The sequence below is a fragment of the Otolemur garnettii genome, unplaced genomic scaffold, assembly GCF_000181295.1.
Source record: "Otolemur garnettii isolate 467f Iridium unplaced genomic scaffold, OtoGar3 scaffold00161, whole genome shotgun sequence".
Lineage (NCBI taxonomy): Eukaryota > Metazoa > Chordata > Mammalia > Primates > Galagidae > Otolemur > Otolemur garnettii.
This window is the reverse complement of record NW_003852556.1, coordinates 3,700,648-3,713,317: the sequence shown is the minus strand read 5'-3', so window position 1 is coordinate 3,713,317 and position 12,670 is coordinate 3,700,648.

The window sequence follows — 12,670 nt, the reverse complement described above, 5'->3', positions numbered from 1 at the left end:
GTGAGTGGTGTAAGTGCACAGGTGGGGGGGCTCAGAGGGGACGGTGTGAGTGGTGTAAGTGCACAGGTGAGGGGCTCAGAGGGGACGGTGTGAGTGGTGTAAGTGCACAGGTGAGGGTCTCAGAGGGGACGATATGAGTGGTGTAAGTGCACAGGTGAGGGGCTCAGAGGGGACAGACACATTCAGTCTTTCCCTTCTGATTACTCATTTGACCCTCATTTCACCTTCTAGTAAGAAGCATGCTTTTTTAATATAGAAAGAAAATAGGAAATTATAAAATACTCTTTCATCCCTACTAAAATAAACTATATGTAAAGTGCAATACTACGTGTATTTTATACCATTTTTAAAATGCTCATGCCTATAAACACAAAGTTGGTTTCTCCTTTGAAAATAATACATTTTGTTCTAATGCAGATTTTTGGCAAACAGTGATGGGTGCTACTCTGAAGATACATGGGATATGTTAGACTGATAAATGTAACAGAGGCTGTAATTCAAATATTGTTATTATGTTACTTTAAAATTATTATAGTTTTGGCTTAATACTTTTAAATTGTGAATGATAAATTAGTTATTTACAGGAGAGAACTTCCGTGAGAATTTAGTTTCTCCAGGAGTTTTTTGTTTGCTTGTTTTTGGGGGCATTTTTCGTGTTTCAGATTTTATTACGGATTGTGTGTTTGGGGCCAGGAGGAGGGTCTAAGTTTGTCTGACCCCTGCCTGAATGTCCTAAGGCAGGTTGGGGAAAGGTCAAACTTGTGTCCAACTATTTGACTTCCCGAGTCAGATACCAAAACAAAACTATGGGATTACATCAAACCACATAGTGGAGATTCTTGGGTTTAGGAAAAAGGAGTGTTTAGCATTCTTAACCGGAGTGACGGAGCATGAGCTATATAAAGAAAGCTCGCATCACCATTGACAAATACGTGTTTCCCTGTAAAAAAGTGAATACTAAGGAATCCAAAAGGCGAGCACCCCAGAGCCTGATAGTGAAGTTATCCTGGATTTTCACGCCTATTTTCACACAGACAGGAGTCCTGGTATGTAGTGAGAGTGAGCGTCCACATTGGCAGAGAGCTCCAGGCCGGGACATGTGAGCACAGATAGTTCAGATTGCTCAGGGAGCAGACGCCAAGGGCACACTGTGCGGTCTGAATCTTTGGAATGTCAGTGTGAGGCATGAGTCACCTGACAGGATCTGCCTCAGTCCATTTAAAGACCTTATTCAAAGAACTCATCTGCACATCACTGCCCAAAAGGACACTTGTGCCCTTCAAAGTTAAATCAAGTCCTGAGCCATTTTTTTCACAGCTCGTGTTATGACTGTTGAGTATGGGATACTACACAATGTGTTCAGCCCTTACAGGTCACGAAAGACACAACACAGCAAACTACAGGCTTGGACGCAATGCGGCACCAACATCAGAGGCCCCGGATTCCACATCAGACAGGTGACCTCGGACGAGTAACACGATCTCATTTAACTTTCTTTCTCTTCTTTGTTAAAAATAGTGGTAATAGCAGCTTCACTTTCCATCATCCAGAGGTTGTGTGGGAATCAAAGAAAATAAGAAGTATGTAACAGTGTTTGATAAAGTTCAGTGGTTATAGTAATTACTGAATCTTTTTATCATTAAAGAAGCAAAAGCTTTTGAAAAATATTTAGATGAAGACACAGGAATAAATGAGACTGTCCAGAGAGACTGTAGTGTAAGGCAGAAAAAGGCAAGAGCAGAGCAAAGCCACCAGGAGTCTGACACTCAGGACCGAGACAAGCCCAGAGTCGGCGACGCAGGGCAGCGCCTGGGGCTGCAGAACTGGTGGGTGACCAGGGACGCGTGTCACAGATGCCGAGGACGAGAAGAGCGGTCACAGTGAACACTGCACGGCTGAGGGAAGCAGGAGGCAACAGCTAATGCAGTCCCTCGGCCTGACGACTAGAGAGTCACGGCTCTGCTGCTGTTCCCTGGTGTTTCTCTTGGCCAAGGGTCACGGTTTCCAGCTCCTCCACATCCAGTCATTTTAATCAAATGTTTGATGGCACCAGTGTTGTTCAGTGTCTGGATTCCCATCTCCTTACAGCAAACGCTCCACTGCATGCTGGAAGGAGGTGAATTTGACTCTCACCGGTCTGCGTGGTGTCTTTCAGCTCTATTAGATCCCTGCTGGGTTGGGCTGACAGGAGCTTTTTCTCACGACTAGTTTAGAGCTACACCTCACTTGTGGGCTTTGGGGGGATCTAAACTCCCCTCCCCCCCATAGCTTTCCTGGCTCTGTATGGCTGGAGTTTTAGGTCAGTACCAGTTACTACGTTTTAGCCAGAATTAGAAATCCAAATAATAATCTTAGGAGAAACATTTTAAGTAACAGCAAAGGAAACAAAACTAAGTTTTCAGTGGATTTCGACATAGAGGAAGAAAGTGATGAGTCAGCATGTGGATGCCACTTTCCCGGGAAGGGACGGGGGCCTGAACAGTGATTTACTCAGAGATCTTCACCCTCTTATTTGTATTTGGTTATTTAACTTCGAACAGCATTTCTTGGAGTTAATATTTATAAATACAGGGAACAGTGCTTGGCTCAGAGTAACTGTTAATATAGATTTGTTCAATAAATACCAAACACGGAGGACTAGAAGATTCAAAGTCAGCGCTCTCATCACAGCTGTGGTATAACTTTTATGTATATTTTCCTTACTGACCATAACTCCATGTGGCTAGCTAGTGTGTCTACACTTTGTCCACTCTTTTAGCTCCACAAATTCATGACAATGGCCATCGCACTGGCCCATAATAGGGACTCAAAAAATAACTTGCTGAGTAAACAAATAAAATAATAAGTCACTGAGTGGAAGAATGGTCCCCACCACCCACGTGCTCGTATATCTCATCTAAAATGTGGATATAACACTTGTATATCGTGTGATATGGAAATTTTATTTCTATGTTGAGTTCCCTTTTAAAAGTGATTCATATTGTTTGTTAAGTGGCATGTGTCCTGCCTGACCCTGGAACATGACTCTTTTGAGAAACGTGTTGTCATTTTGTGAACTTTGCAGAGTGCAAACCAGGAAGGCACAGTCTGCATGATGAGAAATTTGAGCAGGAACACCAGTCAGGTGACAGCCACCCCTTAGAGACGTGACTCGAAAGAAATAGAACCACAGCCCAAGGCCTTTCCAAACAACACACAGGGGAAAAGGCAAAGCTGGGCGTATGACACGAAGAGAATAGAACGTTCTTCCTTCCTGGAGGATACGTTTTGTAAGTGAAGGTGGGTGGTTCTTACCTTTGCCAGGTGACACCAGATTTGCTAATTGATCATGTGGAAGGTATCACTGCTTCAGACCTCCCGGTGACTTTCAACGTCTGAGGGTGGGAGAGTTAAAATCCTGAAGGGTGCTTTCTGCACGTTGTCTGCTTGGCAGGAGATAAGTGAGGATTTATGGACTTTGTTTCAATGAGAATCGTTCTGAATTCAATACATGGCGATGCTTATTCTATCTCATTTTATGCTGCCATAGCCCGCCCCTCTCCTAGCAAAATAAGAGGAACGCAAAGCACAATTGTTGGAGAAGAACAGAAAGTCTCGTACCCTGATGGAAATACAAAATGACATGGTCCCAATAAAAGGGAGTTTGGAAATGTCTGGTAGAAAGACTTACTCATTTATTTTTGACTCAGCGTCCTTATTGCCAAAAATCTATCCTAAAATCATCTGGACAAAATGTGAGAAATAGGTGTGGGCAAGCCCGTCCCTGCAGCATGGTGACTAACGGAGAGGGTGGAAATGACCAAAGCTCTGCAGCCCGTCAGGGACAGCGGCACGTCCCCCCAGCAGCAGAGTGTTACGGAGCTACGGTATTGCAGGCTACAGGAATAAAAGAGCACTTATAAATGCTTCGCTGTGTAGTATATTTAAGTAAGTAGACAATATTTATATGTATGCATAAATGTCTGTGCAAGAATGTGTTTTTTAAGAAGTTTAAAAAATAATATCTAAGGAGGGGTGAAGGAAGGAAGCGGCCCAAGGGGCAGGTGGAGAACACGTCCTCTCAGCATGTACGTTGTCTTGTGTATTTGGCAAAGACTCATGGAAATACTTAACATAATCCTGAATAAACTGGGAAAGGCAGTTTGCAATATCAAAAGAAGAATGAAAATTGTACCGCTAACTGTTTATCCAGCAGGTAACACAGACCCAAAAGGTGGGAAATTTCAAGGAACTTTGCAGAATATTAACTGGCTGTCCCTTCCGATTGAGGAACTGAAAAACTCCTAAACTCTTTTTATTGAGTATACACATCTTGTTAGTGACAGAATTGATGTAGCTATTCTGAGATTATATTATTATATTGTGAGTGTTCCGTGAGTGATTATGCTGTTGTCACTGAGATCTGGAGTTTTCAGCATGGAATTAATAAGACGTAAGATTGAGGAGGTGAACAAATGCTGCAGTCCTGACTTTGACTTGTGCTGGCGATCAGGTGAACCACAGCTGTACCTCATCTCTGTGGGGCCTGCGTGTGCCTACACGTGTGTTTCTTAGCTGCTCTCTCCATCCTCTGAAAACGCGTAGAAACAGTAACTAAGGCAGCGGCACTGAGCACCCTTCACGCCCACACTGTGGGCCCTCGGGACTGTTCACCACTGACAGTAGCCGGAAGGTCTCAGTGAACTGGCTGCTACTAGTGTGAGGAAGAAAATGCAGAAGATGATTCGGAAGCAACAATTCTCCCTGGAAAGAAAAAATAAGCCAGAGAGACATTTAAACCTAGACCAGATCAAGACACTTAAATTAGGACCCACATTCAAGCGCCTTTCACCAGCCAATGATGGATAAACGTGAACAGATGTAATACGATTAATAAATGCAGTACTTTACAGTATGTCATATGCTTAATTCATGCGTTTACAATAATACTTTAATCAAAACTCATTGATCATCTTTAGATGATGCTAAAAACCTTGATTGTTTTGAAAACCAATCAATAAGAGAACATATTAGAGCACTTATTCTACTTTTTCTATAATAATTGGACCTGAGAGTAATCAAATATGAGGAAAAATGTGCTTTGTAGATTCATTATGGATAATACATTTAAAATAGTCAAATTGAGATATCATCATATTGTCATCCTTATAGTATTTTTAATCTATAAGGACAGATTGGTCATGTACATTTACAAAAAAAGAAAGATAGCCAGACAACGTGTTCCCTCTAATAAAAAATATATTTCCGATTTAAGGATCTTTTAATACAAAGTAAAATATAGAGAACAACCCCCAAATCTTTCAAAATCCTTGGTATACCAACTCACAGGAAGTAGTACAGAATTCAGGGAATTGCACAACTGATACCTCGGGGAGGGGGGGCTGCACTCTCCTTACTGTGCCCCCACGGGGCCTGATGGAGTCCAGTGGCTTGGGGATGGAAGGAAAGAGAGAATGGAAGAACATATGAGTGGATTTCCAATCAGCTACTACATCTGGGGTTCAAGGGAGAAGTCAAAATAACCGTGGCAATAATGACAAATTCAAGGATCTTACAGGCAAAGGAATCTCTGGGAATTGAGATCACAGGTGTTGCTGTTGATTTCCCGAAAAATCCCTGTTAGCAGGGGAACTGTCCTTTGAGCCACACAAAAGGGATGGTCGGGGGGCAGCTGCCTCTGACCCCCGGGGCACAGTTAGGTAGAAAGGTTGTATTCTCCAAGGCTGCTCTTTGAAAGACTGCAGCACGTAACTGGAATAACGATGATAAACCCCAGGGGGTGGTTATGGAATTCCCTGCAAGAGAAAGTGACAGAAGCAGATGGACTAATGAGATTTACTATATTTAATAATAAATCAAGAAATTATCCGCTAATAAGTGACTGAAGTGTTTAGTATGTACCTTCTTTCTTCTGTGCCTGACTCCATTTCTAGGTCCAACTAAGCCTAAATAATATACTTTCCTTCCCTATGTAAACGGTCCTTCACTCAGAGACACAAACTGAATAAAAATACAGCAGGTTTTAATTTTGTCTCTCATTCTCTGGCTAAACCATGGGAAGAAAGGAGACTATTCCCATCAGGAGGGGACAGAGACCCAGAACTTCTCCCCTGCAGTGGGGCTGAGCAGGTGCAAACAGCAGAGAAGGGGGGCCCTGATGCCACCAGGTTTGGGTGACAGGAATCCTCACAGGCAGGCAAGGGGGACCCCTCCTGTCCTCTCTTCCCACTGGAGACAGTAGCCGTGGCATGAACAAGGTCTGATGTTTTAGGATTTTGAAGGAAGTGGTGGGAAGTTGCAAACAAGCAGAAGAATAGTTTCCGAGTTTCCTTAGCGAGACAGCAGCAGGAATACCAGGCAAGCGGGCTGATTCGAGGAGAATCAAAGGTGAATAAAATCTAAGCAAGTGAAATTACATTTGTTTTATTGAACCTTATCTGGAGACTGAGTATGAAAAAGTCAGCCCAGAGTACTAAGGAAGGATGTCCAGAGAGCCACAGTTTCACCAAAATTATTCAGGGAAATGAGACAGTGACGCTTTCAGATTAAGTCTCCAATAAGGCAGTGTTCAGTCCCAAGCTGGGACACTGAGGATGGCAACCACAGTGACCTGGACCAGGTAGTGCCCCCCCCAACCCCCGCTGATTCCAGAAGGACGCCTGGGCTGCAGCCTCCCCAACACCAAGGAGAATCAGAGTGTCTGTTAGGAGCCACCAGGCACCGTGGCTCACACTCGTAATCCCAGCACCCTGGGAGGCTGGCCAAGGTGGGTGGATCCTCTGAGCTCGGGAGTTTGAGACCAGCCTGAGCCAGAGCAAGACCTTGTCTCTAAAAATAGCTGTAGGTGTTGTGGTGGGCACCCACAGTCCCAGCTTCTCGGGAGGCTCAGACAAGAGAATCACTTGAGTCCAAGAGTCTGAGGTTGCTGTGAGCTGTGATGCCACCGCACACTACTGAGAGCAATAAAGTGAGACTCTGTCTAAAACAAACAAACATAAAAACCCTGTAAAATCGAATCAAATCTCCATTATGTTAGAAAAGGAAGAGTCTTTTAGGCTTAATTTCAACCAGGTAAATTTGCCAAATTCCATCCCCTCTGGGGTTCAGTTTCCTCGTATGTAATGCGACGGACGATCTTGATATTCTCTGAGAGCATCAGTCTCTGTCTGTCCCCTCACCAAAATATATCCTTGACTTTCTTGAGTTCTTTTCTCTCTTTTCTTATTTTGATTTATTTATTTATTTTTGTCTTTTTTTTTACTTTTTTGCAGTCAAATGCTCTACCACTGAGCTATACCATTTTTGTCTTTTTTTTAATCTCAAAAATGTGCAGTTTCCCGTAAAACTTAAACCCTAGGGCTTGCTCTTGACTTTGACAAGCTAAACAAATTAAGGAACGCTTTTTAACTGATTAATCACAGCCTTCTTCGGCTCCTGTGGGGACCGGAGCTAGTTACTGAGGACAAAGCCTGCCATTTTGACATGAAGATATCTCTCAGGCGGTGGCCACTGGGATGAAGGAAGTCTTGAAGAAAGTCTATTTGCTTGTTGCATAAACACAGGCCTGAAGAGGGCACGGGAGCTGTCACACAGGTCCCTTCTAAATGCGGTCCCACAGAGGGGACACGCTGTCATCATTCACATCGCTGTGTGACTGTAGTGTTTAAAATAATCAATCAATTTATCAGAGAAAACAGCAGACAGGCAGGGGGCAGGCTCCTTTCTCAGGACTAATGAAAGAAGTGACATTTCTGGTCATCATTGGTCAGCTTTTACTGGTTAACAAATGTTGTTAATCATTTCCAGAGTTTGATATGCTGTATACTTGTAAGGATGCACTGTTTTTAAGATTTATGGACAGGATGCTTCTCCTGTAGCAGTCAGCTTTGATAACTTTTAGATTTATTCATTATGTTTCAAAAGTCAAATCTGTGATATATGAAATGTCTCTTACTGGTTGCAATTTTCCAGATGTAAAAAAAAATGCTTATTTGTTTAATAATTCTCTCAAATATATTAATAATAATTGAAAGATTTTCAGTGCTACAGGTTGTTAATAAATCAGAAAGTGCGTTGAAATCATTTTCCTACTGAAGGCAGAAATCAAGAAAGTCAGAATCACATTCACGTTTTCAGTTCCCTCCGGATGTGGCTCCGGCCTGAGAAGTGGTGGGACCAGATGCACCTTCTGAGTCGGCTCCACTTCCCCACAGCCCCTCTCACTTTGCCACCCAGACACCAGGCTGCAAGCTGGAATCCAAAGAATGTGTTTGCCTTATCAAGAGCTCTCCCTTTACCAAAGAGCCCACCCCCTGTTCCATTCTAGTGACTTCACAAAACACATCTAATTACTTATTAGTGAGTCCCCTTAATCCCCTTAAGAATGTGTTTACTTGCTAAGCAGAGAGTGGGAGATCAGCTTGGAGTCTGCAGTGGAGCAGCAGGAGTGAGATAAACTTTATCTGAAGTGACCAGGGCCTTCCCCAAGGTTGAGCCGGAAGGAATCAGGAGATGGATCTTGGGATTTTCCAAGTGATCACACAGGAAGGTCACCCTAAAGTCACTCTGGGGAACTTGCCTGAGTAGAGTGTCGTTTACCGCCCCTGGGCACTAGCTTGTCACTAGGTGGTGCGTAATGAAGCCTTGCTGAGTTGAATTAATACAAGGTGGATTATATCCTTTCCTGCCAGATATCTACTTCTAAAAAATATAGACCTGTATGTACATCAGCCATGCCAGGCTCCTGAGATGTCTCTCCCTGTGACGTGGGAAGAGATGTCACGTGGCATATCATCACCATTAACCACCCCAAGAAAGATCAAACAAAGTCACTCAAAGAGAAGGCACAGGCAGTTGACCTCATTTGCAATCAGTGCTGTGCAAGGGAGTTCAAAACATTTCACCCACACTTCATTAGCAGGGAGACTCCTGGGGGACAGCGCGTTCTCTGGGTCCTGGCCCTGGAGAGGGAGATGGTCCATGGTTTGTGTAAATGACATTCCTTTCACTGAGACGAATTTATCCACGGGGATGTAAGGCATATTCCAAAAATAAACATGTTTTCGAGTCTTTTCAGACTGTGCATTTTGAAAAGCCCCCTTCACCACTAGGTCACTTGTGCCAAATAGTAGTTCTTTCTTTACCAACCATGCAATAATGTCCCGCTGCACTTAACTAATTTTATACTGAGAAGATGAAAGATGTTGTCTAGGGAACAGGATGAGAGGAAAGGGGCTTCAGAACTCAGCATTTTACTCTGGCTCTGATGCTAATTTTCCTGTGACCTCAGCCAAGTCCTACAAATTGTTGCTATCTGCAGAGTGAAGATAATGGACAAGCCACCCCGTCTCACAGGATAGTCGTGGAGATTAATTAGACAGCTCATTTGAGATTCAAAGTGCTGGGAGCCCACAAGAAAGGTGCTGGGCAAGAACAAAGGAGGGGCTCCCACTTTATTTTAGCAGCCAGGGACCACCCCAGAGAGGCTCTCAGGAATTCTTTTGGTGGCACACCAGTATTTGTTAATTAACTGGTATTAGGAAGTCATTATGGTTACCAGGGGTTAATGGAAAGACTGAACTTGCTAAAATGGGTCGACAGAGGCGTCAATCCAGGGCTGCTTTGTTCCAAGAGAGGGTTGGGCCGTGAGCGTTGAGCCCACCTTGGGCGCCAGTGTGCTTCCCAGACTGGCAAAGGGCTTTCAGAAGTCTGATGAGGTGGTTTGGAGCAGAAGAATTTTTTTTCTCAATGCAAAATGTAATCTAATTCTTACTGTGTCTAAAACAAAAATAATTTAAGGAGAAAATAAGTTAGCTATTGTTCAGTAACGCCCTAACAGAAGCATTCCAACCCTGCATCACACAGTGGGGTCTTGAAACAGATAGGACACCAGGAACACAGCGTCTGAGGCTGCGTAGGGCCTACGCACTCCTGAGAGAGAAGACTCACTTCTCAAAGATCATACCACCGGCAGTAAGAGCCGCCGGGTCGTGCTTTGTCTTCTCTCTGGCCTTCAGATTTCTGTGGCTTGAGCCACCAAACACTGCTAGTGTTGGGGGTGGGCTGGGGGCACCCCTTCTTGTTTCCGGAACAGATGGGGACTTCACAAGAAGGCAAGCTGGGGAGAGATCTCCAAGCAACAGTTGACCCTTCTCGGGAAGTTTGGAAGCCACCTTTAGCATTCACTCCCTTTCTCCAGCTTAACATGTTGGAGAATACAAATATAAATACTCAAAAAAAAAAAAAAATATCTCGAAAGAGGCAGGGACCTGGGGCTGGGAAGAGAGTGTGAACGGTAGGCTGCCAGGTGTGTGGGGACGTGAGGCGCCTTGTCCCCGCTGTCCTCATGGCCCTGTCCGGCCCCTCCACCTTCCCTCCTGGGTTGCCCTTCTCATGCTCCCTTTCTCTGCCCTCCTGTCACCGTGCTTATACTTTCTTTCCCTTCATTTGCCAACAACTGACGAGGAAGACAGGCCACTGCCCAGCGTCCCAGGGAGCAACAGACTGGTCCCTGCCCCTCCTGGGCCTCACATCTCCCTCCTCTGCATTGACGCTCAGGGCTCCCTGGGAAGAGCCCTCTAGTTGGCACTCTGACGCAGGCCCCTGTCCTTGCCCACACCCAGTCTTTTCCTTCTTAAGGAAAAGTATTGAAATGCCAAGCAAAATCCCTCTGCACATTCCCTGTGTCCTGCCACGGTCAGTCTGTGCCTCAGTGCTTGACTTTTAGGATTTTTCATAACCCAGCTCTGCTGTATACTCAGAAGTATGTCCCACTGTTTTCCAAAACCCAGTAGGGCTGGACTACCCACTGTCTTCCCATGGCACTTGTGGCCTTCCTATCTCCGTGGACTACCTTTCGGGAGTGGGCCAGATGTATCCTGTTTACCCACCTAAATCCTTCTCTGAGGCCTTTACTGCCTTGTCCAAGACTCAGGGAATTCCCTTGGCTTGGGATTTCCTGGTCATTTATATTTTTGATTATAGGGCTTGGCTCTGAGTCCTGTTTCCTGATCCCATTTCTAAGAGACCCTGGCCGTCACTCTCTCTGCCTTCACCTTGCTCGATCTGTCATTGGGGCGTTCATCATTACCTCAAATTACTTAATGTTTTTCCTGTCTCCTTAATAGTAGATAAATCCCTTGCTGTCTGTTCTTGGTTCATCTCATAAACATGCTGTATCCCCACTGCCTGCAGCTGCGTGGGCCACAGCAAGGCGGGCGGTCGGGAACGATTACGTGGAGTTTACTCTGGACCACACCATTCCAAGTACTTCCTTACATTCCTGCTTCAGTCCTCACAGTGATCTGAGAGGGAAGTATAATTATTTCCCTGACGAGAGATGACGACATTGAATCACGGGAGGTAAAAATGCTAGGAGTGCACGCTGCTGGCGTGAGGCAGAGTTGAGGTTCAAAGGCAAGAGGGCTGTGTCCAGAGCCCAAGGCCCTGCTGCCGGGCACTGGGCACTGCGCTGGCAAATGATTGCATGGGTGGAGACCGCTTCCCCAGCTGGAGGTCCCTCACAGAGGCAGACACGTGCACTCAAAGGCCCCCCATGTCAGACTCAGCGACAGTGTGACCCTTAGTAAGTCCAGCACCCTATGACTGACCAACTCCTCAGACTCCAGGATATGTTCACCTGGCTAGAAAATTTCTTTACACACCTGAGAAAATTCTTCATCAATTCTTCAATCTCTGTCCCAGTGGTTTTGGCCATTTTTTATCTCATGGCACACTTGAATCTATAGTGAAGCCTCCGTGGCATGCTTAAATTATGTTGATCAAAAACAGAGTTAAAAAATATATATACTACTGTGCTTTAAACTTCTTTGAAAAATAATTTAATTAATGACCTTTAAAATTTTTCACAGCACACCTAAGATCCTCTTACTGCATAGCAGTGTGCCATGGCCCACCCGTTGAAAATCACTGCTCCATCCCCTAAGTCAAGGAAAATTGGGGAACTGCTTTTCAAGAGAAAATTTAAAAACAAAGTGATGCCTATTAATAAGGATTGCTCTTCACAAAAGGTACTCAGATACTTATCTTAGAGAAGTGTGGTGGTAACTGCAGGAGTATTAAGGTATCCTGGTGCCAGCGCTTGAGCTTTTGGTCCTATGCACCTGAGTTTCCTCATCCTTCAAATTATGGCATTATTACCCCCACCCTAGAGTCAGGTGCAACTCAGGCAGTAGCAACAGACTCAGATTATCCAAATTGTTAAGTTTCACTAAAGGATCAGCTACTACTTGGAAGGGCAAAGGCGAGTCATGAGAAGGATGAACACGGGACACCTAGTCACCACACAGGCCATCTCGGGGCTTGTAACCCCGAGATTCTATTCCTATACTTACCTACAGTGGCAGACAGGACCATTCTTACATCCCCTCCACAGACATTGACGAGGTGCCCAGGGTAAGAAGGGATGACTTCTAGTTGTGGAACTCAGACATAAGTCCTCTGTTATGTGATCTGAAAAAAACCGTGCTTTGCAACACAGGGAACCCCACTGGCATTCCCAGGAGAGAGAAAGGGGGCTGCCGGACACAGGGGGCAGAGAGAGGGGCACTTCCACCCCAGAACAGGAGGGGCTGCCAGACACAGGGGCCAGAGAGAGGGGGACCTCCACTCCAGAACAGGAAGGGCTGCCGGACACAGGGGCCAGAGAGAG